The 27858-nt window shown below is 40.5% G+C and overlaps 1 protein-coding gene across 1 annotated transcript in view; it reads right to left on the minus strand.

The window, feature by feature from the left end:
* LOC145988360 (uncharacterized) overlaps positions 1-27858 on the minus strand; it is a 320576-nt gene that overhangs the window by 221451 nt on the left and 71267 nt on the right. Inside the window, exon 2 of the mRNA XM_083123235.1 lies at positions 3796-3904. The gene's annotated coding sequence lies outside the window, so the exon portion shown is untranslated. The remainder of the gene's footprint in view (positions 1-3795; positions 3905-27858) is intronic.

Genomic DNA, 27858 nt, shown 5'->3' on the forward strand with positions numbered 1-27858 from the left:
TCAGCCTTCTATGAAACATGGCGACAGTGTTAGCCACTACCGTACAGGCCTAACACAGTGTTGCCACAGTCTGAGTGCACAATTTCCCTTTCCAAAGGGAAAAAAATCCCGTTTGGCACTCAGTTTTCCCCATAACTAAAATTCGCATAATAATAATAATAATAGTAATAATAAATAGTACATAATCTGTACTAATATTGAGTTTGATGTATTAAAATTTCCATGGAATTTTGGTGTTTCTCATTCCATTTCGCTTGAAATTTCGTTCGAATTTTCCTTCATAAAGGGGAATTTCCCTTCATGTGGCAGCACTGGCCCCACATGATATAAATAATTATGTGTGAAATTCGCGTTCTTAGCCACTTTGTATTTGATTACACACGGAGAGTCATCTGAAAATTTCCCAGTGAAGGATTTCTATGACTTTTCATTTGAGGAAGGTCAGAGTTTCGGCGTAACGTAACGCGTTACCGAAATTAGAAAGAGCGTAACTGCACCTCGGTGGTAACGATATAACGAGTCGTTACTCTGCGTTACCTCTGATACATTCAGAACTGGAGGAGTTCTTTGCCAGCAGGAATCATGCTTTGTTGGGTGTTAGTTAATTTAAACGTGTACATATAAAGTTACATTGGGAAAACATGCACTACATTTTGCAGACAAGCGAGGCTTTGGCGTCTGGACTCACAGCCAGTATAATCTTCTGTGGGGCACGTGTTGTGTCGTCTCTATATTTTGTGATTGTGACCCGCTATCACCAATCATCCTCATCGTCGCGATTAGACAGAAATGGCAGAAATCGAACTAGAATCAGTATAAATAAATAGAGAATATTTGAATTGCTTTGCTTTCTGGTTCTTGGTGGACTAGAAGTAGGATTTTATTAGGTTTTCATTCCGAGTGTTGTGTTTCTGTTCTTTTGAGCTTACTGTGCCTGCCAAAATATTTCATATATAGGGTGTATATTGACGGATAACTTTCATTTTATGTGCATTTAAAAGTCTATCAGACTTGCGTCTTCCTTATTTTCGGGCTGTTACGTTTTATTTATTTGCACTGTTAAATCATTGAGTCAGTGGCGTGCCCAAGGGGGGTTGGTAAGGGTTATAACCCCCGCCCCCTTGGCCCAGTATTCCTAAAAAAAGAATGTCAAAGGTAGGAAAAGATATCAAAATCAGAGCTGACTACCAGAAAAGTGTACGTAACCCCTCCCTTTCGAAAATTATGGGCACGCCACTGCACTGAGTTCATTGTTATTGGAGTTATATTCAAGTACTTGTTATGTAGAGTGGAAAAAAGAAACTTTTATCTTTAAAGTGCTCCAGTTTTATCCAAATCGGACTTTTGGTCCATGAAATACAGTTTTCAAATTATTTTCAATGTAGACATTTTTTATCCTTTATTAACCGTTAACCGCAATCTTATTCAAAGTTCTAGCCTGTATCAGTGGCGCTAGTGTCGAGGCAGATAGTTGGTATGAGAGAAAGGTGAGGGATGAAGCCTGTATAGTTCGCAAATTTTATAAGGCTTCAGTTAATTTGGGCCTAGAGTAGTAGCAAAGCTTTTGCATTTCACAAAAAACAGATAAAATAACTGGCTGTTCGAACAATAATCCGAATGGAACCAAGGAAGGCCTTTGTGAGTCTGACTATAGGTTGGCAAAGATACTTCGGCGTGTCTTCACCGGAAATCAAGCACATTTCCTGATTCTGAAAGCTTCGAAGAATGGAGCTTTTTCGATGGATTCTACCAACAAATCCATTGTCGTCGCGGGATACAAGAGCACCAGGTGGCGATTATGGAAGAAAATACGCGCAGAGACGGAGTGATTTAGATTACTCCAATTGTAAAATTTGTTGTACCGAGACTTTAGTGTTAAGCTGTAAGGTTTCAGTCAATCTTGGGTAAAGGACACTTTACTTAGGTTGTAATGTTTATTTTACATCACTTCCTGAGAAGGCTCGGTGCAGCCTTATAAATGTACCTACCGCCTGAGAAGATTGAACGAGTTGCGGTGACGTAATAAGCTTTACTCAACGTCATAACTTTAGACTCCCCTTCCCCCAGAAAAAAATATTGGATTTGCACAAATTTAAAGACGACTTAAAATTATTTTTAAAATGCTCTGATAGTTATGCAGCGCGTTCAATTTAAAATTGTACCGACCGGAAAAGCATCATGAGAGTAAGTATTAATGTGCATATATGTAGGAAAATACATACCTTGGCTACAAAAAGTGTTGGAAATGATGTAATAATAATGGGTTACCGTTACAAACAAAACAAATGCATTCCGTTTGGTATTCGTCAACGTGCGGAGTGCGGTACAATTTTAAATTGAACGCACTGTATATAAAGGAAGAAAAAAGTAATTTTTTGATGTGGAGATATTTCAGTTTCAAATGCATATATCCTGAAATTTATATAATGCTGGAATATGATTATGCTCAGCGTTATTGACAGGACTCGGTATACGTTGACGTAAATATTATTTTTTTAAAAATACCTAAAATGATTTAACAAAACAAATGACCTAATATTGTAATAAAAAATTACAACTTACTTTAGAAATTAAAATGTATGCTTGAATTTTTATTAATCGCGGTATTTGTGAAAGTTTTCGAAAGTGTTAGGTGGTTTTAAACTACTGAAAATTAAGAAAAGAAAACAAATGAAAACTAATGTACTTCTTACTTTGAATGTTACCACAAGGCTTTGTGTAATACGTATTTACCCACCTTCTAATACCTGCTTTCTCTCAGCACTTGAAACAAAGTAAAAGATGGGACTTGAATTTTGAGACAGTTGAGAAAAAAAAACATGTACTCGTGCAATTAAATGTACGTACAAAAGAAAATAATGAAATTGAAAAATTACCGATAATCAAAAACCACATAAACACCATGGTTGCAAATGAACTCTACATTGTTCCCAAAATTTGTCTTCCTTTAGCAACAATATGGAAACGGGAAACTGTGAAAAGGGAAATAAGAAGAGATAATTTATGCCTTTTTTCGTTTACTTATTTTTCCCCAATTTCAGATACCCTTACTAATGCCTTAGCCAGCGGCTAAGCTGAGTAACCGAGCTACATCTGTAGAAGAGCACGTTGCTGCCATCTGTTGGTCTCCGAGGAAATGACCGATGGCCTTGAAGATGCATGGGGGTCTTATATCCTCTCTTTCCCATCACCAATGGGCTTCAAGGCGCCTGCACCTTTTGTGACGGTGGTCGTGGTAGGGATTTTCTCGAACCGTGAGAATTGTTTTAAAAGTTGAGAGAAAGTAAAAAGAGGAAGAAAGAAAAAAAGGTGCTTCCGAGCTGGTTCTGCTCAGTAGTGGGCGCAGAGAGATGCATTAGCTAGGTTTGGTGGAACAAAAACGCATCACCTTGTTGCAACGATGCGAACAAATGAATTGCGCTCTCACCAGATGGGGTTACGTGAAACCAAGATCATAAATTTTGTGTTCAATGAACAATGTGCATAGTCTGCGCTATAACGAAGCGATAATTCCATTGTTAAAAGTACGTGTACTGTGTGAGAGTGTTAAATCTTTATTCTGCAATATTATAGCTTTTTTATTTCTCTTTAAATTCTAATCTAACGCATCCAGAAAACAGTAAAAAACTTGGAAAAGACATGAACTTTTGAAACGAATTCCATTCTATCGATTCATTCTAGTAGCCAACGCTCTGTGATAGATAGTTATTGTCTCGGAAGGGTTGCCGTCAGTCAGCTGAAGAGCAAGACATTACCTATTGATGATGATAATATTAAATAAAGTTTGATAATTACTTTACCGTTTCTTTTATTCGTTGGTTTATTTCTTCACAGTATGGCCATCGACCCTTGCTTCCAAATTGTAATTCATCTACTTGATAATCATTACCGCCCTTGTCTTATCCTGCAAAATAAATGTAAAACAAAATTGTTAAGCTTATCGTGTACTGGCTCTCACAGCTTATTTATTCGCCGCAACCGAATTGCGCACATTTTAGATCCAGAATTGCGCACAAATCTCACTGACCTGTTTTGCGCACAGATTTTGATCGAACGTTGCCACTTTGATTGCTTTAAAGTATGTGCGTAAAACTGTTTTTCTCTTTAGACAAGAAGAGAGAGAGAAATTAGAAAACAAATAATAAATCTCTTACGGATTAAATGAAAAATATAATTTGACCAGTAAATGTGGCAAGTCAAGATACAATTTTCATACCAATTTACATAATACAGTAAGTCACTATTGATGTTTTGAAGATACAATTTTCATACCAATTACTCATAAGTTAAGTTAGGTTAGGTTAGGGTAATGACTGCACAACAAACACTTCTGTCAATCGAAGCTCGTGACCTTCGGTATAAATACGGAGATATACCGACCATTACATTCTAGTCCACCAATCAGATGCATCCTCTATGCCTATCTAATGCTATCCTTCCAGCAAAAACACGTGTAAGTCCACACACACAAACAAACACAACAGAAGTGAGAACGGCTTGAGAACATTTTATTCTGACAACATCCCCTCATTTTCTTGTGCGCAATCCTGTACATTGTGACAGCTTGTCAACGGCTTATCAGATACCACAGATAAAACCGAAAAAGTGTGCGCAATCCGGCTGTAGCCTATTTATTAAAAAAACTTCACACTACAGGCAAATGCCCATTTATAGTGTTGTGCATATAATGATAATTGACACCAATATATAATTGATACATAACTCTCTGATTACATAATACAGAATAGCTGAGGAATTCTAGTCCTTTTAATATATGAAATATCAGTACATTTCGAACAATAACGAAGACGAATTGCATTCAAATTTTTACACGTGTTGATCTTACAATTTTTGAGCAATAAGGAAGTTGAAGAATTACGTTCAAAACTTTACTAATTTTAAACAACTTCATAGATGAACAATTACCTTTAAGTGGTGCAATCTCACTACTTTTGAACACTAAATATGTTAATTGCTAAACTATTTTTGTAATTTTATACTGCCTTTATGCCGATATTGTATAATTGCAACGATGAGGATGAATGGTGATTTGATGAAGAAACACATGCCCGGACCAGGACTGGAACCTGGAAACTTCGGTGGAGAGACCCGAAATCGGACACGGAGTCGGTGAGAAAGAAAATTAAGAATAAAGTTCGAAGTTTTATACAATTTTATGTACGTCAGATTTAACTACTTTTGATTGATTGATTTTGTTCATTTTAGTTCGCTTTTCTGCCACTTTTGGCTAATCGCGAAGATTAGGACGAGTGATGACATGATGAAATTGATGAAGGGACACTCACAAAGAACATCCATGTTCAGACCAGGATTCGAACCCCGGACCTCTGGAGTCATAGTGTGCTGTCCTAACCACTGCGCCACGGAGGTGAGCAACTAATTTTGAACAATAGCCAAGAGGAAGTGTCATGTTCAAACTTTTGCACCCCTTTGCTCATCCCTGTCTTTTAGCACCACCACCCTTTTTCTTTTTACCTGCCATCAGAGGGAATCTAGGAAAATTGCTATGGCGGACAATTGCGATGAAGCCAAAATCACGGACAACTGCGATGATTTTGACGGTGAAGGTCATTTTACAAATTAATGGTAGGACAATCAGGACCTAACCTAACCAAAGGCGGCACAGAACTAATAATGCTGTAGAAGGTTGGAACAACAAAATAAACAGGTGTCTTGGAAGACCGCATCCAAAAATGCATGATGTTCTGTCCTGCCTCAAGAGCCAAGCAGAAGACACCAACATCAAGTATATGCGGATGGAACTTAATCTAGAAGGTCAGAAAAGGAAGAAACGTGACATTAAAATCGACGAGAGAGTTGGGAAGTGTATTCGCACATATGAGGAAACGGACGGGTGACTTCAAAAGGTGTCTGTTGGCTCTAGCCCATGTTCAAAAACTTGATTGAACCAAATTCCCAACCGAAAATATCAATATTTCACATAATTCTATTGTAAGAGGTATTGTACGTGGTGTTAAGTCACCCTTCAATTTGATAGAAGATCTAAAATGCCATCGCAATTGTCCACCCGCCCTCACTTCTGTGTTCATCGCAATTGTCCGCCATCGCAATTGTCCGGCTACCCATCAGAGGCGTGCCCAAGGGGGTTGTTGGTGGGGGTCCCTTCCCCCTCTGGGCAATTATTTCTGAAAAAGAACGTCAAATCAGGAAAAGATGGCAAAATGAAGGCTACGTACTAAAAGAGTATACATCAACCCTCTTCAAAAATCCTGAGCACACCACTGCCTCTCATAGTAACGCAACTTTAGAAATCGCCTTCGAACTCTCATTTACACCCCATCGCAGTAAACCTGCCAGTACAAAACAACGACGTCAAGTATAAATAACACTTTTAACAGAAGCTTTACCAAACTCGCATTAGAAATTTAGTTCACGTTTTCGATAAGCGTCACAGGATTCTCTTTATCAACCCATCAAAAGCCAATTCCCACGCGGTGATTCCGAGCGGGATGTTTTGCTACATCTTTTTTTCTTGATCCTCCTCTTTTTCTCTTCTTTCTTTTCGCCCCTTCCGCTCCCCGATCTGACTGCTTCTCTAATTCATTCCGACTTTGAGATTTAGTTCTTTTTTACCCACCTTAATGGGTGTTGTGATAAATAGAGGAGATGTGGTTGGTGGCAACGTCGCACAAGGAAGGAGGGGGTGTTCCTAGTCCTGGGACAGACTGTCCGAGGAGCCAGTGTTTTCAACTCCCATATCAACAAGGCGCTAGAAGTGAACTCCGTCATATACGTAGAGATGGACAGAGTTGAAACGAATTCCAGTCATTCGGATATACAACCAAGCTATAGATCCAATCACATATTAACATAAATCAGTTCATACGAAATTCTTCCACTCACACATGAAATACAGTATTTGTTTACGATCAAGGCCACGCTTTAAAATTCGAGACGAGAATGAGCTCTCTCTCTCTCTCAACCCCGCCCCCCTCACACACACAGGTCCTTATCCTGATAAGGAAAGTAAAATTAATTACCAGTATACACTATTTAAATTAGATATTTGTAGGATTTCGGTGGGGGGGGGGTGGAAAGGCTTCAGCCCTCCCTTTGGCTACGTGCTTGCACACAGCACTTCAAGATTGGAACAAGACGTCTCTAAAATCAACACTAGACCGAGATTTCCCGAGATGTATTTTCTATGGAACTTATTCAGTTGGCTGTCTGAGTTTTGCAGATAAGTTATAGCTATTGTTGAACGTATAAAAAACAAATTTCAAATCCTAAATTTTATATAATTTAGGCTACATGTTCAACGATAAATGGCGAAAGTTATTAAATTATTTATAAATCATTATCAGCATTATAACTAGCTACATCATAACTGGGATAAAAGATAATATGTAAAACTAGATTAAAACGAAACTTACTTCTTTGACGGTATGCCAGATACTCGGGTTCCAGTCCTGGTCGAGCCTGCATTTTTCGCTAAACTTCTATATATACTGCTGGACAATGAAAACCGGACACTTTAATATTTGACATCTGAATTGCAATAACAGCTCGCAGGTATATTCCAGAATGTTCGGCAGATCATGTAGTACCATATGCACCATTCATAGGCTCGGACTTTGTTTAAGCATTCGTACTTAATTCAGTTTCTGCAACATTTAGTTAGCCCTTGTACCAGAGCTTTTATCGACCCATTGCGTTATCACAAAAAATGCAAGTGTCCGGTTTTTTTTGTCCAGCAGTATAGAACATCTGTGTGTGTCAAATCGAGAGATAATTGACAACTTTCGCTGGGAAAAAAAACTTAAGAAGTTGCTTATTTTATGTCGAGTTTTTTGATGATTAATCTAACAATATTCCAGAAAGAATAAAAGTTGTTTAATTTTAATAAGAATAGTAACATATGCATATATTAAAGTAATATTTTAGCATATTGATACCATCAATGCAGCCAATATACATAAATATTAAAACACAAACCTGTCGAACACTTTTTCGTGTTTTTTCTGGAATTTACATGTGACGTATGCCTCAGAGAATTGCACAAGACGGCTGTTCTGTTCATTGACTGGTTTCAATTAATGCTTTCAAAGAATGAACGTTATGTTGATGGATATGCAAGTATATAACATTGTTATTCTTCAGGAATTGATCGTCCACGTAAGTTCATGTTATCGTGTTTATTGAAAAACCTTTCATATTCTAGTTTACACTACTGACAACTATGAAACAAAAAAATCCACAGATTAACTACAATGAAAATTCAAGGAGTGTGCATGTTTCGTGTTTATCTAGAGTCGCGTACGTCACTACATCTAGCGACAAAGTTCGTAAGTTGGCAATGGAGCAGCGTAGTCGAAAAGAGGGCGCTCGGAGCCATTCAGGAGCTGCCCGCTTTTTCTTGAGGTGCGTCGGAGCGCGGCTCCAGAGACGCGTGCCGCAGCCGGGTCACGTGACCGGGGTTCGCGTGGCTGCGGATCTATTTTTCTTCGGCGGAAGGAGACGCGCGGAGGACGCGACCGGGAGTTACCTGGTTCCGGTTCTTCCACAATGAAAAGATATCAGTCGGGGGTGGGAGCAGACAAAAGGACCGGGTCGACTGGAGATGAAGGAGGGGAGGAAAAAATAAAAGGCCCTGGAAGCTTGTTTGCGCCATGTCAAGAGTGCTTTTTCTTGCAAGATGCTCGGGCCACCTTCTCTTTTCTTTATGCCAGTCGCACGACCGGTGGCGCTTTCCCACGCATGGTTGGCTGGTCAAACACGCCAGATGCAACATGAGGCACCATCTCGAAGGACACAACTGCGGGACAACGGTCTGACAATAGTACAGCCGGCAGCCGACGAGAAGATCGCCGAATGAAGGGAGACGGGGCACAGAGGTAAAGGGAGGGTCAGGTTCATTTGCAGAATTTAGGGGTGGTTGGGGGTGGTCGGGGAGATGGAAGTCTTGTTTTCTTCTTGGCGGGTCATTGTCAAGCTGACGAGAAGAGTTCTGGCGAAAGAGCACCTCCCCCACGCGAAAGAGTAGAGTCGCCTGGCAGACGTCACACCTCTTCTGCCAGCGCTCTTCTCGTCGGCTGCCAGCTGTACCCAGCCTGCATGTCGCAGAACCTATGTGCAGGGATTTATTCTGGATTTTCCATCTGGAACAGGGGCGTAGGCTACCGATGAGCCCTTTGACTATGGCACTTTCTAGAAGGAGCAAGATACACAATAAAATATTTCAGAATTATCATTTTTAACCTTAGTTTCCGAAGTTGTTCGATGACAAAAATCGGGGACCATTTTAAGGGAGTTTGCATCAACCACTTTGATTTTTCCGACTACTTTGAAATTGTTGATTTTCTCAGTTTCGGAGAGGGCTTGCAGCTCCCTCTCTGTGGCAGCGTCATAAAAAATAATTTCGATATTCACATTATTATTACAGGTTCCAAACATGGAAAGTTACCATTTATCTATGCACTTTCAGTTTGCTGTATTGTTGCTCACGAGACGGGACAAGCGAATATTGTGCCATGAAATAAACCTGTTACATTATGACAGGTTGGGACATTGCCCCCTCTGCCGCAACCTTGACGGCGCTTCTGGACAAGTATCATAGTAAATACTCCAATCTGTTTTAGGAATCAGTCACTACCTTTCCTGTCCTGCCAACGATTTACAATTCTATCTTTGTTGTAATCTTCAGTTAACTGTACTGCAGAGTAAGTTACTCCAACTCACTCCTTCCTTTTATTTTTAACAAGAGCGTAAGGATACCTTGTGAGACTGGCGTCCGACACATGTTCCCTGGTGGTCAAAGTGACGCAAGGAAACTCTGAACCAGTTCCCACGTTTCTGCATATGCAAATCTGCAAGTCGGAAGCGTGATCAATAAACAAAACAGGTGATACAGGAAACGACGAAGACAAATGAAGCACAGCAGGATCCTTTCTGACGAAATAGCATCTGGACGTTTTGAGGAACGTTCGGTAACTTCATGTGAAGGGAAACAAAAATAACGGATCACAAGTTAAATGAGTTGAGGAAATACGGACAACCATTTCTGGCCATCTTCCAAACGGTGAATCATTTCAGCGTCGCTCAATTGGCGCGAAGGCTGTACCTCTCATGATATAATCAAGTAGAAATCCGAGTCAGATTTCACTGAAGGACTTAATGTACGATCTCATACCGTACTTCGGATTCGCTACACGAATATGAAATGTAGGAGCCCATATCAGATTCTCTGAGTAAGGACAAATTGCTCAAACATCAAGTCCATGGGTAATTTCGTTTGGCTGAATTCAAGGGTGGACAAAAATGTTTGCAAGTGGGCTCTGCTTCCTTTGGTGGTCATCGTTAGTAAGATCTTTTCCTTTCTGTTTACCACTTTTCCCCTCTTTCTCTCTCTGTCTTTTCCATTCTCTATTTTTCGTTCATCCGTTTTTATCTTTTTATTTCTATCTCTCTACAATTTCTGTTCTCGATTCCTTTCTTGTTTCCCTTTTTCTTCCTCTATTTTCCATAAATTTATATCTTCCCCCTCTCTTTCTTACTCTATCTTCCTTCTCTCCTTAATTTATTTCTTTATTTTTCGTTTCTCTGCCTTTCTACCTACTTACCTTTCCGATGGCGTAGCAGTAACGACGCCGCCTTGTAATCAAGAGTTCCAGAATTATACCCGGTGGAAGAGAACAGTGGTTCGGAAGCCCACTTTAAACTATAAGCCCAGTCTCGATCACCTATCTGCGCACAAAATGGACTTAAATGTTCTTCTGTATATCTGTTCTCTTTCTGTTTCATTCAATCTTTCTCCCTCTCTTTGTGAATAATTCTTGTCCTGCTCTGCGAAAGTCTCTCGTATAGGCTATACTTGAGTGGCGACGCACCATGGTCCTACCCGTTCTAGAATACTTTACCAATCAATAGATATGAATACCCGAATCTGGAAATCTGGTTACTACGTTACTAAATCTTGAACACAAGACCATCAAATATAGTGTCTACTTTTATTAAGTGACGCTGCGATCTCAAATCCACAACATTGTGTTCGATCTTGGAATTCAAGCGAAAAATGGAGTGGCATCAATAAAGTGACGTATTTGTAGTGAATAATGAATGTGCTTCTACAGATTGGGGCTACACCTTGCTTAATAAATCTTGGTCCAAATAAGCCCGACAAGTTAAGTTCTTTATACAGTGGTTACATATGGCAAGAAATGCATGAATTAGTAGTTATCGCAATCAATATAAGCTTTTTTTTTAACAGATTAGACAGAGCCAAGATACCATTTCCTGTATCCTCCCTATTATCGTCTCCTTCTTCTCGTACGATGTGGATATTATATAGTTTTGCCCGCCAGAGTGGTATTCAATTTTGAAATTTGTGAGTATATGCAAGTTTGTGATCAGTGTTACAGTACAGTGAAGTGAAGTGTAATATTGCGACATATTAAAGACCACAACTCCCCCTATGTGCTACACCCCTTAGATCCTTAATCAAGACTGCCACATACCCGGCGGTGAGGGTCATGAAGAAGAAGAAGAAGAAGCAATCAATATAAATAAACAAGCAAGCAAACCATGTGAGATATTTACTTTATATTAAACTTATAACATGCAATAGAGATTAGGGATGACAAGAAAAATAATACATAACCATCGAAACCATAAATATAGAGAACTAGAGCATTTATCATTATTCGTGCAAGTGGAGATTTATTTACAGAGTTGTGCGTCTCTGAGAGCTAAACGGGGTCTTTTTGAGCCCCGTCAAGTTGGAACACGACTTGGTGACCCGCAACTATTACATAGAAGTTCTGCACTAGTTTTGCAGCATTTTGTTCCACAAAGTAGAGTATTACGCACCTTCTAAATTAAGGTAAATCACGATTGACAAATCGAGTTCCAAGTTGACGTTGGAACTCGACATTTGAATTTATCGAGATTTGGGAGGATGCAAAACTTTTTACCTGGGAAACAAAATGGTGCTAAACAAAAAAAAAAGTCAAAATTTGAAAGTCGGGTTCCACGTTGACGTCTTGCATTGTGAATTACCGTAATTTGGGACCTGTCGCCACACGACACCATCAACCATTTTAGTAAGTTTTACTATCCTTCTGGGCATTGAATAAAGTCACAACGGCATCAGACAATCTCATCAGTGTGCATTCAGTCAATGGATATTGTGCTTTCTATGCTATTAGACCATGAACACAGTACTTGATACGTACTATTTAAGTTCTATTTGAATTAATTTAAGCTCATTAAGTGCCTTACCTACCTGAATGTCCAACAAAGAAAGACGCAGAAAAACAGAACTTCTGTCAGGTGCAAAAGAACCGACCCCCCCCCCCTCCCCCACTCTATCCTCGGGGGCTTTAAAAACCGCCGGCTCATTACATGGGATATGAAGGTTACAAGTCTCTGTAAATTAAACTTTGAAAACTGTGAAATGGATTGTTTTGCAGTGATATTTAGTTTCCTCTTTATGGGTCAGATGTGGAATACGTTGGCCTGAGGAGGTAGTGGGGGAGGGATTCCCCCCTCCTTTTTGTTCCTTGGGGCGGTGGAGAAAGTCTTGGCAGCCGCTCGCGGTCATGGAGGAGCGTGGGAAAGTAATCCCGGCAGCTCGCCAGGCTACCTTGCACTGCCGCTACACTGTTGCCAAGTCATCGCTCCTGGATCGTCGCCAAGAGGAAGAATAAAAATCACTGGAGGAAGAAGAAAAAAAGCATAGCCCTGTTTGGTTGTGGTGCCACAAGGTAGAAGCATCTTTAGGTCCCTCAGGTGTAGTAACTAAACAGCTGGTGTAGAACCGAATGAACATTATCCGAATTGATGACCGCTGAAGGCTAATTTTCGCGTTCTGTTGAACTTTCGCTTTAGTTTTATTACGCTCTTTTCATGATGGAAACATACTCTATGTACTGGCAACTATGCAACATCGTATTTCTTGCCGGTTGAGATTCCTATTTTACGTTAATTTATTTGTACACATCTACCACTAAAATGTACAATGGGAATAAATAAATCAATAACGTACGCTTGTCTTGGCTATGAAATTGAAATTGTTCATTTCCAAATTAGAAAACTGCTAAAAACTTTAGTTGATAACATAAATAAAGTGTAATGGATTAGTATTCACTCAATCACCAAATGAAAAGCAGGTGTTAGATCGAAAACTTGAGAGTAAAATGAAGGAAGCTGGTCGGAACTTCACGTTTTCATATTCTACCACCGTGGCGACATCTTATATGGGCCTGTGGGGCTCGAGCCCTCTCAATAATTTACCTCGTATTGTTGTTATATTTTAGAAATAAAGTCCCGCGTTTAACAAAACAACTTAATTACTGTCCATAATAAATTGTTATCATCTGCAATTTAATACTTGTCAGTGTTCTATATTATTTACACTATCCTTGGTCATATCTTTATTGTGAAAGTAAGGGAGCGCTTATGACATGTTGCATAAATTTATACAACAAATCTCTGAGTTTAGCCCACCCAATGTTTTTCAAAAAGTTGGCTCCACAGTCTACCACTCAATCCAAAGAATAAATGGTTTTCAAGATCCCATATTTTAATTATTTTTTTTGTACAAAATGTAAACTTTATGACTAAGATTTCCCTGCAACTTTCAAAGATTTCTCTTGAACGAGGTTGATTAGTACTGTTGTTATTTAGCGTCGCTTTTTCTACAACTTTTTGGCTAATCGCGACAATGGGGATGAGTGACGATTAGATGAAATTGATCAAGGGACATTCACAAAGAACACCCACGCCTGTCACGGTCTCAAACTGTGGAACTTCGGTAGGTAGTGATTCTTGTTCCGACTCAATAATCGAACCTATCGATAACGATAACAGTTGATAATTCGTAAACTAATACCGATGCTAGGATAAAATGAACCCCAACGTCAATTAAAATCCCTTACTTTACTCCATTTCCTGCGTCTTTGATATCCACGCACTTCAGATTTGAAACATTTCGAAAATATATGCATTCACAAAACATCAAATTTCCACGCATTGCAAATATTTTTCAATAAAACTTCGCTTTTAGTCGCAATTTTCTTCATATGGCAACACTGACTCACCGCTGCCGACCATGGGAGAACCGTTCTGGTTCCCCCATTTTATGCTTCCAGGAAAACCGACAAGTTGCTGCTCAGAAGCCCAAAAACCTGGGAGCTGCAGTTGTGCCAAAATAAAAAGTCCCGTACGTGACCAGAATTTAATATTTCTTGGAGGAGTGGGGATTGGGGAATCAAGGGTTAGTGGCGTAGCGTTATATGATTACCTACATACTAATAATGGTAATGTCATTGTTTGAGGTTTGTTTTTAATTCTACTTTATGCTGAGACAGGCTAATCGCGACTAGACATGCAGTTTAAGAGGAATCCGAACCGCTGAGTATCGAACATAGAATCCTTAATTACAAGGCAATCACTACTATACACCATCTGGGAGGTCATAAATGTGCCGTTGTGTTTGCCTCATCACTCATTGAAACTAATGGCCACGATTTACATAATGTGGTCGAGAAAGCAAGACAAAATCAACGAAATAGAGAAAAAAAACATCAACTGTGAAAAACTTGGAAAGGTACAGTCACCGGCAATAAAAGTAGGACACTCGCTTCCTTGCAAGGCGTTATCTGTGTTGCCTAACTCTACGGCGATGAGTAGATTTTAATCGAAAATTTTCAATGGCAACTTCTGCCACCGCCGTGGAGTTAGGCAACACACATAACGCCTGGCAGGGAAGCGAGCATTTCAGGTTCTAGGTGCCACATTTTTATTGTCGGTGACTGTACCTGTGTGCAGTGAAAAAGCGACGACAGTGCTGAAAAGAAATAGAATCCGTATGAACCCTAGTGGTGGAACTGTAGTACAGTAAAACCTCGTTAATCCGTACCCCGATAAGCTGAACTTCGCTTCATCCGGACAGGCAAAAGACAAGAAGGAAAGCAGAATGCAAGGTTTTAAATGTGGCTAGAAGTCAACAAAAGAAACTTCCCAAAGAAAAGGCAGTCAACCACTGCAGAGGTTGTACTGTACTGTATAATGTATTTAGGCCTGTGCTCTTTAAATACACCATAATAAACGTGTTTTGTTGCTATAAACTGAGTTTTAATGCACTTTCTACTGTTCTTTTAGGTTATTTAAGTTAATCCGGACTTTCGTTAAACCGGTCAACTTATCCCCCCATTAGTCCGGATAAACGAGGTTTTACTGTACTTGTGAGTAACATTTCACTGCGTGAATATGTGTGTAATCAACATTAGATCCTTACCGGGTCACCTAGATGTCCAAGAGAACTGTATCTTTACTTATTCCTTTATATTAGTAGCTATTATTCTTCGACGAACGTATTTCACAACTGCACAAGCTTACCGAGTGGGTCAGGAAAAAGTAGCTCCAGACTGAATCAACGAGCAAGTGAATACTATACAGTTATTACAATAATAGTTTTTTTTTCTAAAGGATTGGTAACATTCTCACTTGTCACGAGATATGCTTGCCCTCGTCTAAAGTAATAATGTAAACACTGGCCTGGGGTACTCTGGTGTCTGGTTATGTATTTGTGGCCCACAATATGTAGTGCGTACAGCCACACGGCTTGCACATAAGAATTAAGTACTCCTGTCAACAAAACGAAACATGCCCCCCCCCCCCCCTCTGTGTGTGTGTGTGTGTGTGTGTGGCCTGTGTGTGTGTCACCCAGGACATGATCTGTACGACAGGACCACTGCGTATTCTCCTTATATATTATTATTACAAATTTAACATTACATCCTGGGCTTAAATTATTTTTCAGAGATGGCAACGGTATACAACTAATATACATTTATAATGCGAAATTCAAAAAAGAACTATCCTTTACAGACTTGCCACACAATACAATGATCTTCCATCAAGTATCGATCAATTTTCCTCCGAGTTTGCCTTTCGGTCTTCTATACATTAGAAGAAATGTTTGTAAATAATATCAAATAGTGCCATCTTTTACTTATTTTTTGTTCATTTGCCATTCACTTTTGTGTTATTTTGTTACTTTTATTATTTTTTATATTTTTCCTTTTTATTATTATCATTGCATTTTCATTGTTGACAATTTCAGTGAAAAATGGCCACCTGTATCTGGAATTTTCTCAATAAATAAATAAATAAAATAAATTTAAAACATTAAAGCAGCAATATAGAAAAGATTAAAATAAAAATTAGAGGAATATAAAAGTAATATGCAAATTCAATTATGGTCAAGTTTCAACATTCACGAGAATTGATTTCCTATGATTTCTAAAATTAGTTCTGTAAGTTAAGGATAATAAATGTTCATAAAAGATAATAAATGAGAGGCCTGTTTGAAATGTTATTTAGATATTTATAAAAGAAAAAAGCTTGCGGCAATACGAAACTAGTTCGAAGATCTATCACAGAGACCTAGAAAGACTTCTAAACAGAAGTATCGGACCCCCTCTGCACGGAGTAATAACCTTGTAGCCTTGAAATCGTGGGGTCCAGGTTAAATACCCTGGGTCGCACATTAAACGGTAGATCCATCCAACGAGCCTGTCCGAGCATAAGTCCATAGAGCAAATACATATCCAGGAGACGTCTAATTGGACATTGTGGACGTCCTATGGACGTCCCTTGGAGATGTGTGCTGTATGGGAGGTGGAATTAAATTGTTTGCACATTTCTGGTTTCTACTGTACTTTTCAAATTTTGTGTAGCCTTTCTGTTACTTTTTCCCAGTGCTCCAAATGGAGAGGAACGCGAGGGATCGTATCCCCCAAGTTAAGAAAATGCTCATAAAGCATTCTCGCATTGTTTCCATGTAGATGCATACAAGCATTTTTCCTCCTATTGCAAAACTCGACCAAGCAACCCCCATCCACTATGAATTCTCAGTTTGAGCACTGCTCTGGCTAATCGTGATGATTAGATGAACGGTGGACCTCCCCGATGGCTTAGTGGAAACGTCGTCGCCTGGTAAGCAAGGGGTCGCAGATTCGATACCCAGTGGGGGCACGGTTCGGATCCAACTGTACACTGAAGGTCCACTCCCGATTAGCCTTCTGTGCATAAAGCAGTGGTGTAGCGTTATAGTACGCCCATACGCCCGGCGTTCCCTGATTTAAAATTTCAGAAATACGTAAATGCTGTAAATATAAAGTAAAACTTGACTAATTTCATATATGTTTGACCTTCATGGCATTATAATAGCTATTTTTCGTGATCCGCTTGCAACGCTCCACTAACAACACTCGTTCCAGCATTTTTCAATGCCTTTCCTGCCTGGACGCCGGGCAGGTTCGGCGTAAAGAACTCTATATTCCTTGCTGTCTTTCTGGAGGGAAAGCTTGGATCTCTACAGCACGCGCCCAAATGCTCTCTCGTACGCCAGCGTATGGAGCAGAGGGCTACGTGATTGGTTCACGTGACCCTTCCTGCCTTCTGAAGCAGACGAAAGCGGTAGAATTCCTACCCAGTTCTTCGCGCTCATGCCACTCGTGCTATGTGATGCTACAATATGCAATATTGACTGACGTAACTTTACCAAACTCAAATATACCATTTCTTAATGATCATTGCATTGTATAATTGATCGCATGAACAGTGATGTGTATTAAAAACTAAAAGATCAACACAGTTTTTGTCAAATAAGTTGGTGAAGTCCTCGTGGCAGAAGTTCAGCCTGTGGCTGCTCTACAACTTAACCCGCAAAACTATTCTTTTTATTATTATTATTATTTCGTTAGTATCTAACTGCTTAATATTGTGTCAATGGAAATATTTAGCATTCATTTGAAAACTCTTACATCGAATGGTCTGTGGACAAAATTATTAAATATTTATCACCATTCCAAGATGCAATAAACAGTGGTCTGAATAACTAATCGGCACTGTTACGTCAGTTAAGTGTACGATAGTTGGATCATCCACCCACCTCCGTGTCAGAGTGTTTTGCACAGCGTGCCAAGACGATAGAGGTCCCTGGTTCGAATCCCGGTGTTAGCACGGGTGTTCTTTATGAGTGTCCCATCATCAATTTCATAAATAGCATCACTCATATTCATATTCGCGATTAACCAAAAGTAGTAGAAAAGCGAAGTAAAATAAACAAAATCAATCAGTAGTTGGATCGCCCACAACAATGACGTCTGTTGTTGTTCAGAGGCGCTTGTGATTCAGGTAGGTTTTTAATGACTTGCGTCATACCGAAAAGTATAAAACACCAGAGTTCAAAACATTTGTGGCATAGTGAGGCATCTAATTTTCTAGCTAAAACATGCATGGATGATGTTTTATTGAAAACCCAGCTGACTTCAGGCAAATAAACAATACCTGTGGCGACTAATTCCATAAGTAAATTATTAAGTAAAACAGGGCCGACCCTTCCTTCGGAATTGGCGTTCCCACCCGAAATGCGCATGCTACGCCACTGGCATAAAGTGGACTTAAACTCGAAATGAACATGTGGTTGTGCGATTGAGCAAAAAAGCATTCTAAGCAAGATTATGTAAAAGAAGAAAAATAGACACAAAACCCTGAAATTGGCATTTATGGGCACTATAAAAATAGACTTTTAGGATGGAAACAACATGAAAGGAATTTTAAACACTAAAATCCATGTTAGAATAGAAAGACAAAAATACGCCCTTTAGATATCGTAATCCACATAGAGATGTTGATTTGATTTTCGTTTTTTAGCGTCGCCTTTCTTCCTCTTTTGGCTAATCGCGACGATGATGATGAGTGATGAAGGGACACTCACAAAGAACACCCATTCCAAGGCCGGAATTCGAACCCAGGACCGCTAGCGTCGTAGCGGGCTGTGCCAACCATTCCGCCACAAAGATCGGCAGACATAGAGATGCTAGGAGAGCGTTACGGGATTGCCTACGCATACTACATACGATTCTTGGAGAACATGGTCTTCTATTTCTGCATCTCGAACAGATGTGCCACGCGTCTTGGCGTAGTGAGGAGGTGGGGGGAGGGTCCACACAAAGACCCCTACCACCACAGGTGACGAACAGGAAAAGGGAAGAAAACAGGGAAGTGGCGACCTCTACAATGGCCGAAAAGGCTTCACCTTCTTGCGAGCTCACTTGGGAAGGTCTTAGTACGATTTTCTAGTTCAAGGTCGCGTCACCAGGGGGACAGCTGCCGGCTGCGGAACCGTGGGAAACAAAAAGATCCTGTGGACGTTCAAGTTTTACCAATCACTCCGCGGTTACCTATATATCGACGTTGCCAAGTCGATGACCCTGAGTGTCTGTTTACGTTTTGGAGGATGCTTTCGAGCGATAGATGGCTCGAGGAATCGGAGGAAATAATATCCATCCGCGAGGGACATTTGAACAGAACAGATCCGATCAGAATCATTAAATGAAAGTGAGTTACAGAATTATATGTATTTGAGCTTCGAGTCCTGCGTTCGATGTTTTCTTCGATTCCTGAATTCGATATTCGAACCATAAACCCTGAATTTGATATTCGAACAATATCCGTGATTGTCGCTATTGATATTCCAACCTGAAATCCTGACTTTGACATTCAAACCTTAAATACAGACCTTTTGTATTCAAAACTTAAATCCAGCATTCAATATTCGAATTTTGAATACGGCTTTCGATATACTATCCTTGATTCCTGCATGCTATATAATAAACCTCCAAATCATGCGCTATATCTCCAAATTTTCCAAACGTCAAATCCTGCACTCGAGATCCAAAAGTCAAATCCTGAGCTCGATATCCAAATGACAAATCCTGCACGTGGTTTACAAACCCAAAATTCGACATCTCAACCCCAAATCCTGCATCCGAACTTCCTGCGTTCCATATCCGACCTTCGAATCTGGCATTTGAAATACTATTTTCTATTCTTCCATTAGATTTACAAACTCGAATGCTGGGTTCGATATACAAGAGTCCATTGGGTTCAGAGCTAGATCCAATTTTGCTACGATACATAGAAATAATGCCTTGCGGGCGCTTGCAAAATTCTAGGTGACACACAATGCTGCTATGGAAAATCAAACTTGATTCTTTAGGCAGAAAAGGAAAATGTCATTACGGAAATGTCCGCGTGTTGATGCAAGAAGTTGCAGTGTAACAAACATATTTTGATAAAATATGTCTAGATTGATTCAACTCTTCCTCGCAGCGAGGAACGTACAGGAACATATTTAAGATCACAACAGAATAAACGTAGATACACACAATTGTGAGCGAAGATGGAACATAACGGCCAAAAATTAAGATCCACGAACTTCTTGTGTGAAAATCAGAAACAAACAGAAAGGTGGCAAAACATGCAGTGGCGTACCTACCCAAGGGCGGTGGTCATAACCTCCCTTTAGCCCAGAATTCTTAAAAAATAAAAAAAATAAAAAAATGGGCCTCTCCGATGGCGCAGTGGTAGCGTCGTTGCCTTGTAATGAAGGGGTCCCGGGGTTCGATACCCGGTGGAGACACATAGTGGTTCGGATCCCACTTTAAACTGTAGGTCCAGTCCCGATTAACCTTACTGTGCATAAAGTGGACTTAAAACACTAAATCAATCACTCAATCAAATCTTAAAAAAAAAGAACGTCAAAAGCTGGAAAAGATAGCGAAATGAGGGCTGACTACTAAAAAAGTACACATAGCGCCCCCTTTCGAAAATCCTGGGAACGCCACTGAAAACATGCCTTTTGCTGGGAATCTGTGAAGGAAACCTACATTCAGTTCTGCTCACAGGTAGAGTTGATGTCTCTGCAGTCACTAATTCCTTTGCCCTTCCAATCCAGTCCGAAAATGCATTCCATATTACCCGTGGAAGCTGTGTTGTAATTGAGACAATCTGACAACACTGCACTCGCTGCAAGCGAGTTAAGAATTGCAATGAAGCGAGAATGCAAAAGGTAAGAGAGAGATTGTCTCACGAGGCTTTTGTGTTAGGAGAAACGATGCACCGTTTTATTTCCTCAAGGCGATTAACCTCGCGACGCGAGAGCCACCTGCTCGCAAAAAAAGGAAACTCAAAAAAACAGGAAAAAATGCCCAATTCAGCCAGGATGGATCGACGCTCTGTTCTTTAAAGCAAGTGGCGGCCAGTTCGATTCCAGGCGGTAACTCTGAGAGTTTTACTGTCGAATCTCAAAGACAGTCATCTTGCCATTTCAAGAGAGTCCCAAAATAAGCTAAATACAATGCACCACCCATACGCTGGTCAAGAAAAACTGTTAAAAGTACATAACCAGTGGCGTAGCAGCCACCGTCCCCTCAATGCAGGATGTGTGAGCAATGGCGTAGTCATGCCAGGTCTCAGCAGGGCACCGCCTCTGTACTTTATGTAACCAGGTGTTTGTTACATGCCTATCTAAACAAAACTAACGTAGCACAAATATACCAGTTTTCTGTATAAGAATAAGTGTGAGTGGTACTGGTTCGATTCCCTGTCGGGGGCCCCCAAAATTTCCGCGTCGACTCAGAGCTGAGAGGACAATTTTGAGCTGCTTGCAAAATAAGAACTACCGGACTCTGCTCTCGAAAGCCAAAAAACAGCGGCGATGGGACTCGATAAGCTGACCACGCGTCAGCCAATGAAAAAAACTCCAGGCAGGCTCTGACCCGTAAAGGATTGTTGCACCTGTTCGAGCGTGATTAGAAATAATGAGTTGCAACAAAGCGTGGCTATTTTAAATTCAGCTTCCTTGCCTTAGGCGATTCCACGAAAATCTTTTCACCTTAGAATCCAGAGGATACACATAGGTGAAAACAGTGTTATCAAATTTAGATCTTCACGTATCTTACAAATTTTCAAGATAACAATTTAAGTGTCGTAAAGTAACAGTAGTAATGCACCGGCGTTGAAGTCGATAAATCAATTGATTGGAAAAGATCGATCAAAGATCAATTGATGATGTAGTTGTGTGGGCAAGCAAGGGGTATTGTTGTTCGCGATGACGTCATAAAATGGGCGTGGCTTAATTTTGCGAGGAGCGTTTTGATTGGTTGGAAAAGTATTCGGGTTTTTCCCGCGGCGTCTGAAAACAGATGGTGTTAATGATTCTGAAATTCTGAGAATTTGGGTTGGGGAGATTCTCGGAATTTCCGGTGTCTGAAAACAGATGGCGTTGATGAGGCTTTTAAGTGGTGCGGTGAATGTTAAGTGCTTTTTCTTGGAAAATGGGGTTTGTCGAGTGTTGTTTCGAGGAAATGTTGTGAGAATTAATGGATGTGGTTTGGGTAATGGGTTTGGAATGGTAATTGCTTTTGCATTCCTGAAATTCTGAGAATTGGGGTACATGTTTTTGTTGTCTGAAGACAGATGGCGTTGATGATTCTGAAATTCTGGGAATTTGGGTACGTGTTTTTGTTGTTTGAAGAGAGATGGCGTTGATGAGTCATTCTGGGGAAGGTGGTGTTTTTCTCCGGGGGCCGTTGATGAGTTTGAAATTCCTGGAATTGGGTGTGGTCTGAAAATCATGTCCTAGCATGTTTTAGGTTTAACCTTCCAGGGCGACTGTTTGAAGTATGTTTAACGGAAATCGTGACGTAGAAAAAAGAAGGTATAAATAGAAGGGATACAGGATAATAGTATCATGTGAGGATGGATGTGTGCGGTACAAGACTGTCTGATAATGGCGTGAATTTCTACGAGGTTAGCTACGAGGAGTTCTGGGAACTTGTTCGATCTTGCGGCGACCTGGACAACGATCCAACGGCCCTGCATCGGGTGCTGAGTTATTTCCCGTTTATGTATGTAGCGATACCTGAATCTCCCTGGTGTGGATGTTACCTGTTCAACGGATTAGGAAAAGGAGTCCACCATCACTGCGAGACGTTGAAGGAGATAGAAGAGAGGAAAAGAAGAGCGGACGAGAGAACAGGATTTCCAGGTCACGGGTGTATGTGCGAACTACGTCGCAGGAAGGAAGAGGACAAGATCGGTGAAGCTTTGAAGCAGAGAGTGAAAGAGTGGCTTTCATTGCTGGCAGACAGAAATTCCTTGTGGTGTTCTGGCTGTGATCGTCCTTTGTTACGTAAATTAGAAGGACATCCCTGTTTCCCTGTGGTTCCTGCAGAAGGTTTCGGCGTCCGCAGACGTCTGTTCCCCGACGATCTTCAGGTTGTTCCTTTATCACCGATACCTGGGACGCCGTCACCTACAGTATCCGATTACTTTACCTTTTATGACGTATGAGAGTGTTTACTCACCACGTCTGCTGGACTCACGCCGAGCCGTATGTTATCAATTACGTATCAGTGAATTCGAGATACAGAACATACAGAAAGTGGCCTATAGGATTACGTCAGACTCCGGAAGAATTAGTGACTGCAGGATTTTACTATTCAGGCTTTAGCGACAGAGTATTATGTTTTCATTGTTCGTACGGACTTTGCGATTGGACATCCAAAGATTGCCCGATTCTAGGACATTACATGTTGGTACCCCAGTGTCCTTTTATACAGAGTGTTGCGGCGTTACATCGTAACTCCAAGAGCTGCAAGTATTGCGACAGTATAGAGACTCCTGAGAAACCGTCCGATAAACCTAGTGTGGATTCTGTGTGCAAAATATGTTTTCAGAATCCTAGCAGTGTTGTAATTCTCCCGTGTCGACATTTTGTTTCCTGCGGATCCTGTGCTTCCCAATTGGACAAGTGCGCCGTATGCCGGGGTAGCATTGAAGATACGTTGACAGTTTTCACCTGATGCCCAAAATGGATGTCTGTTTTTTGGACGTTCAAGGTCTTCGAGGAGCAGGAGGAGAATTTGTGTGGAAAGAAGTCGGAATTTTAAAATTTCCTTTTGACAATGCATTTGACTGTGTAGTGAAATCTCCATATGGTTTACGCTTTTTGAGTGAAAAGTATCGCCGAGTGAATTACTGGCTCCGTACCAACAAACACGGCCTCAACTGGGGAGATGGATGGCTACCGTATGAGAAATTAGGAGATTTGTTATGTGTTGTGCTTGTGAATCAAACAGTGTACGTCAAAGGTACGGAGAAAGTGAAATGGTTTGAAAAATTACTTGGAGAAAAAGGTATGGGTAAAATATCTGTACGTAACATCGAAGAACTTGAATGTCCAAAATTGAATAGTGTGAAAAACAACACTTCAGGAAGATGCAAAGAACATAGCAAATGTAAAAATGTAAAAAAAACCTGTGCAGTTGAAAATGTCTGGAAGATGTACAGTTTCTATTGTAATAAGTACAAGAAATAAAAGCGTTTTTTAAAATATACAAATGTTTTATTTACAATATGGATATAGGTTTACAATACATAGAATAACACAAATGTTGTATTTACAATTGAATATGAAAGGTTTACAATACCTGAAGGGTTATATTACAATACATAAAATAACAATACACAGAAAGAACAATGGTTCATTTACAACATCAGATACATGAAAGTAACAGAACTTATTTACAATGTCAATGTCTGTCCATGATTGTTCTCAAGATATATTTCAATCATCAGTTCATTGTACCAAAGAATATAAAAATAGTTCACTAAATTGGGCACTTCTTTTTTTTCTGAAACCATATTGTTCTTGATACAATATACAAAAGCCTCCATTTCGGGTTGCAATTTATGATAACGTTCGTTCTTTAATTTCTGCAGAGGCCAAAAAAGGTTACACAAAAATAAGTGTAGTTCAGAGGCTGTGAAAATAAAAGCATCGGATGAATGATGCTGATACATCGAGATACAACGTTTCCCGAAAAAATTTACACCACTCACGGTGATATTTCCCGTAACCAAGTAATTGAACCGACGACCTGTTTCGACGTAATTCAGTAAGTCAGATTTCAAAGCCCACAGTTCTCTAATCTGCTTAGAATCGATGCGTACGGGTGATCTCCCCTGTTGCGAAAACTCCCACACCAAATTGAAAGGGGATCGCTTTTCGAATCCTATTGCTACGAACTTGTTTTTTTCCTTGTTCAGAAAATATGTGTTAGCAAGATAGAGATCTAAACATGTCTCTACGTTGTGTAGTCCAGGACATTCGATTGTATCTGGAGAAAAGCCGATCTCCCTACGCCGTTTCATGAAATCACAGTCTGAAGTCACATCTATTCCCTCGTCCATCGGTTCGTTCTTGATAGGGACAGTTTCGATTTTGAGGGGTTGCACACGTTTGCGAGTTTTACGTTTAGAAGCACCATCCTGATGGGTCATGCGTTTCACTAGTTTGTCGTGTTTTTCCATTGTCGAATCCCTAGCAGGCTCCATGATGTTTTCACTGGAGCTGTCTCGACGGCACTGAGAGAAAGATGCAGCAGCACACATTTATATAGCTTTTTGCATAACACGACACCGGATCGCGTGGATAGAGCAACACGATTGATCCCCTCTCGGGCACTTGCAATGGGGTAAACATTTGAAGATCTGACGAAAACGGTGTAGGATATATCCATCTTTACTGACACCGGGCGGAAATGCTTGAATGAAATCCTTGGTCGTAACATGGCGTGCTTTGTAATAAGCATACACGCAACAGTAATGTCCGCACGTCGTGGCCAACACCCCCTGTAAGGGAATGTTGTTGTAAGTCCAGACCGAGGAATGACGGTTCAGGAAAGTTACGAATTCTGGATAGAAAGGATGAAATCCGTATGAATCGAAATATTCAGCCATATTGTTTTTGCCAAAATAGAAGGCCACCCAGTGTGTACCCTGGAAGTTGGAAGTGTCGGTGTTTGCGATTATCAAGGCAGGGGTAGGAAACGTCCGAGGTAAAAGATCTCTCGAGTAAACACCGTAGAAAATGTTCTTGGTGGAACAGTTTCGAGATAGAATCTCCCTGATCTGCGACGTGTTCATGCTGCCTATGTTTTCGAAAACGGAAAATGAGAGTACAGCGTTCTGTTATTTCTATACTCTCAAGATGATATTCTTCTAATATTTGGGGGGGCGGTTGCGTGTCAACAGGTTTGGCAGACAGTACTTCCAAAGAATCACTATTATAAATATCATCACAGGTTATCAGTTCGATGAGTTTTCCCATCTCACGTTACATATGTTTTCATATGTTTATAATAATATTCCTGTCTTTGGTCATTTCTATGCACCCAGGGCTGCTGTCAAGTAGTTCGGGAAACGATTGTATGTTCACAGGTTTTGAAGTTGTCACTTTCGAAGAAACACTACTATGCTTAATAGTACGGGTTATCACTTTGGTAGGTTTTTCCATCACAGGCAGTATAATGTCTACATCAGAACTGTCTCGATAACACTGCGAGCCAGAAACACGAGCACACATATTTATAGACAAGTCGGTCTCACTGATGGAGGATAACACCTCTGTCTTTTGTTATATCTACTGCACATTCGAATTCAGCATACAGAAGGCATGTTATATTTTCCGACAGCTGGGGAGAAAATTGCATCTCGGCACCGATGATACCTTGTTCCTGGAGACTGGTGTGCGTGTCGTTTCCTGAAGAGTCAGGCGTTATGTCGAAAATCAGGAAAAAGGATCCGTTCTCGAACATTTTCCTTGTGATCTGGTGTCCGTAATTGGCGTGGTGAATGCCTGTACCGGAAAATAGAGTTTGATAGGCACGTGTTATCAATCCGCCGTTCCCTCCTGTGGTGACCCGCAAGGGTTCGTAAGGTACGAGTTCTCCATTTTTCACAAGATGGAAAGAAGATAGATTGAAACTTCTAAAGTCGAACGGATTTTTCTTACTGTCTCCGAGAAAGCTGGCGGTGGATACCATAGCAAAAAGAACAACATTCGGAAAAGGACCTTGAAAAGCATTATCGATCGAAATCTGCTGCGTTCCGGCAACGTAAGAATAAGCTTTGATGACGCTTCTGGTGAACGGATAATGGGCTGGAGCGTAAGAGAGTGCTCTGTCTATGGCCAAACTGGTGGTAGGAGTAGGAATGATGTGATTTATTTCGAGAACAGCCTTTAAAATTTTTATTCTGGTGGTTGGTGAAGTCTGATCTCCCCAGATGTAAAAAGCATCACGTGACCTGGCTAGATCGATACGTACTTCAACGCCGTTGACCAGGTATTTAGGTTGGTGGAAAAAATCTATGTGCAGTTTTCCCATAAGTTCGACTACGGCAGACACTTCCGTAGGATTTCCTGTTGTCGGAACGTGCTGGAAAAAGTCTTTTCTGGCGGTAAAACCTTTGTTGTCGGCGGTGATTTGATCTTGATGTCCAGGTGTGTCCAAGTACCACAAGGCATTTGTGAGATGCGTGTTCGCAGCATCGCTGCCGTAATTGATTTCTGCTTCGAAGATTGATTTATATGCGTAATTGTTATCGGCAACTGTTACAGCGATACCGTTGAGAGCCACTGTAACTTGTGAAAAAAGTGAATGGAGAGGATAATTTACGACCCCGCAGTTTTTTGTGAGGGCGTTGGAAGGTTCGGAAGCACTCATGGGAGACCCATCTTGATTGACCATCTGCGTCAACAGACGAAGATAGGCAGATGAAAGATCTAGAAAATCTGTTCCTGCCGGCGGAACGGCAAACTGAAGTATGTTCTGATTATCTATGGAAGCGATAGGCTTGTAGGCGACTGTGTAAGTTTTTTCGACATTTTGCTGAATAGGTTTTTTACTGAAAAGATCGAACTGCGAGATAATGCAAGTGTTATTCTCCATCATTAGCCAAAAATATCTTTTCCTGCCGCCTTCTGTTTAATTTTCCTTTTGCGTGTCGTCCTAGATTTTGTGGATGTTTTTCTCCGCTTTTTGGATGCGCTTTTTTTACGGATCGTAGATGTTCTAATACGGGTGGCTGAACGTTTTAACATCGACTGAGCAATTTTTGTTGCAGGTTTTGTTCTTATACCGGAACCTACCAGAGAGTCGATTTTGCGTTGTGCTTTAC

Source organism: Lepisma saccharinum, chromosome 5 (genome assembly GCF_977018435.1).
Source record: "Lepisma saccharinum chromosome 5, izLepSacc3.1, whole genome shotgun sequence".
Lineage (NCBI taxonomy): Eukaryota > Metazoa > Arthropoda > Insecta > Zygentoma > Lepismatidae > Lepisma > Lepisma saccharinum.